Raw genomic sequence first — 3,618 nt, 5'->3', positions numbered from 1 at the left:
CAGCTATGCCTGCGTGGTGTGTTGAAGACTCCACCTACCCTGAGCAGTGTGAATGCGAGCTGGTTTCATTCCAGATCTCTTAATTGTATTTCCATGGTGAAGAACTCAGACTGACCATTTTATCTTAAATTCGGAATAGGTTGGGAACACACGAGTAGTCACACACACGTAGTCAATTACAGCTATTCAGTTAATTAATGTTGGTTGGCTAAACAATTGCTTGTCTGCCCATATATTTAAATTCTAATACTGTTGCTTACAAACGAGTTCAAGTTCAACATCTTTACAGTTCAATACAAAGTGAGTGAGGAGTCTGTTAATATTGAGACTACATTCTCATGAGAGTTTCACATACTTGTTTTGTTCTTTAGTCACACTAACCTGTAATTTGCAGTTGAGTCATTGTTCTGTCGACCTTGCTAAGTACAGGCTTTCAAAGACAAAAAATTGAGCTAACGTGTGGCTAGTGGTTTTGGTCGGGCAGCCACAATGGGTTCTGCCATTGTGTGTTTCTCCTTCAGTCAACTCTGTCTTTCTCTACAGAATACAGTGAGTATTTTAAGGGGGCTTGCTTCTACTGATAAAGCTACACATTATCACTTCTATAGGCTTAGTGGCAAATATATTCCTATTATTTAGCATAAGTTACAGTACAATTCTATTATTTTTGCTTTTAGAGTAACTGCCTGTAAGTACAAGCATGTTCCATAGTCACCCTGAGTTTTATTTGTTATGATTGCACTTTTTTATTTAAAAAAAAAAGAAAGGATGGCCAAAGGTCATTCTTGGACAGGTCAAGTTTTGCACTTGTATTCTCCCTTCATTTCATTTGTCAGTATATATGCAGACATACACATTCAGACCTTTGTAAGTTCACTATTGCCCGGTAAGAATGGGTTTGAAAGAGACTTCTGAGTGCACCACCTCATCCCACCCTTTGCGTCCTGCTGCTGTAAACATCCACGTGGGAGATACTTCGCACTCGTTTGTACAATGTGGAAGCAGTGCAATGTGCACTTTCCGATTCTTCTTCTGTTCCAAAATACATTCTTAGAAAAACAGCCCTGTATCCTTGAGGAAACAAATCCCAGAACAAATCTCTCATCTGTCAAGAAAACCCCTTCATCTTTGCTTTCAGCACTAAAAGAGCATAAGTATTGATCCTTTCTGTCAAAGATAACTGGTACCCACAGTCCACAGCATACAATGGATGATGTTAGTGGCAAACAGTGGCATCGCTTAGAACATTTACAAACTGTTAAATTAGGCAGGACTGCATTGCAGTTTGTTTTCCTCAGGCCCTATCATTTTAGCAGCTGGATTTTCCTGCTTTTCCTGCATTCATATGTGACATTACTAGTAAGTAAGGCACTCTAATCTGTGCTTCATAATCATAATAAAGCGTATCACTTTCTAGAGAGTCCCGTACAGTGAACAAAGAAGGCTGTAAGCTTAACCTCTAGTGCAAGGCTTTATCCAGTGAAGAGCTGTTCCCATCAGGGGAACAAAGAAAACCAAAACATACACAAGACTTTCTGTCTCAGCTACAGGAGGGCTGTTGCAAATTATTGCTCTTAGGAGAGGGTAGTAGACTTACCTTATTTGAAACTGAGTAGTACTACATCTACCTTTTAAAAACAGTGTAGGATTGAGCAAGATTTTCCCCCTGTTATTCTCCTTTCTATAATAATTAACCATCAACCGGAAGCATATGAGAAAAGCAGCACAGCAGCTTTTATTTTTTTTCCAACTTAAGCTAGGATCATACGATGGTAATCCTTTAAGTTGTAATGGTGTTCTACCTCTAGGAAGGAAGCTAGCATTTTTATTTTTTCGTTGGAGGGAGTGGTAAGATATCTGGCAAGCGAGCCTTATGGCTTCATTTCTCATGGCCTGCAGTCACATCATTGTCCAGTTCATATTGGAAAAGTGGAGTTGAGTGTTAGTTTTGGGTCTGCTGAAGAAAGCGCTAGGCAAAAATGAGGCCTGCATTGCTATTTTAGAGGGTGGTTTGGTTATTTTTAAATTCTGTCACTCAGAGATTACATAGGCAGTGATTTGGGCTACTTGGGTTGACAATCCAGTAGTAGCATTTGTCTGGAACAGCAGTACAAACTGAAAAGCACAGGTAGCATCCCTTAACATCTCAGCTATAGTTGGAAATTTTGAGGAAAGCTATTAAGCTTACCTGCTTCTGTAGTTGATCCAGAGTGGTTCAAACAACACAACAAAACATGCACAAATCCCTGAATGAGCAACTATGTTAGAGCAAGGTGAGGAAGCTTTTTAACTCGGTCATCCTTCAGTCACACCTGCTTCCTCGTAGGAGAGGCAAGCTGTTATACCTGTCCATTTGCTTACTGGGAATTCCTGCTCGTCTGGATTGGCAGGGACACCTGGAAGTGGTTGTCAGCCTGCTTCCCCCCTTCAATTCCATAGCTTGTTAATAAATTATAATTATTCTTACACCACATCCTGCATTTATTTCCAGCACTGCAACTGGAAGAGAAGAGAAATCAGATATATAAACCCACCTCAGTTGTGCAGCAGCTGTTTCTGAAATCATCACAGCAGCAGGACCAAAATCAAAGCAGTCCCACTTGAATCTGTTGGGAACCAGCGTAGCAGCTCCAGATTTGTTGGTGTAAACACCTTCCTTTAGCAGGACGTCAGAGCAGGGATAAACTTGAGAGCCATTTTTTTCACTTTATGATTTAGGACCAGTTCTTCCATTGCCAGTTTTATAATGGGATACAGTCCACTCTGAGTTCAAAATAGATTTGCTAACAATGGCTGGATGCTGTGTGGCTAAGTGTAAATTGAGCACTAAGAATAAACCAGCGGACTAGATGAGATGTAGAAGCTTATCCATGATACATGGCTATTAAGCACCCAAGTACTTCGGTTACAGCTTCATCACTTGCTGCTAGGAAACAGCACCACTAATTTCTTCAAACTGCTGGGGGTGAATAATCTACCATGAAAATGGGAGAAATTCCTTGGTCCTTCCACAATTAACTAATTGGAACGAACACTCACAGGGCGGAATAAATGAGCAAATATGTTTTTGTCAAGCTGGCAGGAAAACAGACTAAATGAGGAATTCCTCTCCGAAGACTGCAGCACCCCTAGCTTTCTCACACAGGGATGTGCTGAAACTGGTTTTTCTCTGCTGCGGTTGCTGTTGTTTCCACTGGGGAAGTCTGTTGCTCTGCACAAGAGTGAGATGGCCTGAGATCTTTATATTTTGGTGTAACAGCAAGAAAGGCATTTTGATCTTGTAATTGGAGGATCCTAGCTTTTCTTTTTGCTAGCATCTCTGGACTGTTGTTTTCCTAATTCTATTCACAGTCAAGCCTAGCTTCTTTGGACTCCCTTCAGCTTCACTGGGAGTTAATTGAGAATGGAAATAAGGTAATTGCTCAATCAAATGATGACCGTCCTCAAATGTTCTGTGTGTGCTTAAGTGATTTGAGGAAGATCATGCTCTGCTAGTTTAAAACATATGAAAATAACCTTTGAAAACAACTAGACTCAAATTCTTGTATGTAGAAACCAATAAATGGAAGCAGGCTCCTGGCTTGTTGAATCGCTTTCTTAGCTCTTCTGTCTCTCGTT

The sequence above is a fragment of the Mesitornis unicolor genome, unplaced genomic scaffold (genome assembly GCF_000695765.1).
Source record: "Mesitornis unicolor isolate BGI_N332 unplaced genomic scaffold, ASM69576v1 scaffold25963, whole genome shotgun sequence".
NCBI lineage: Eukaryota > Metazoa > Chordata > Aves > Mesitornithiformes > Mesitornithidae > Mesitornis > Mesitornis unicolor.
Note: the sequence above shows the minus strand (reverse complement) of the source record.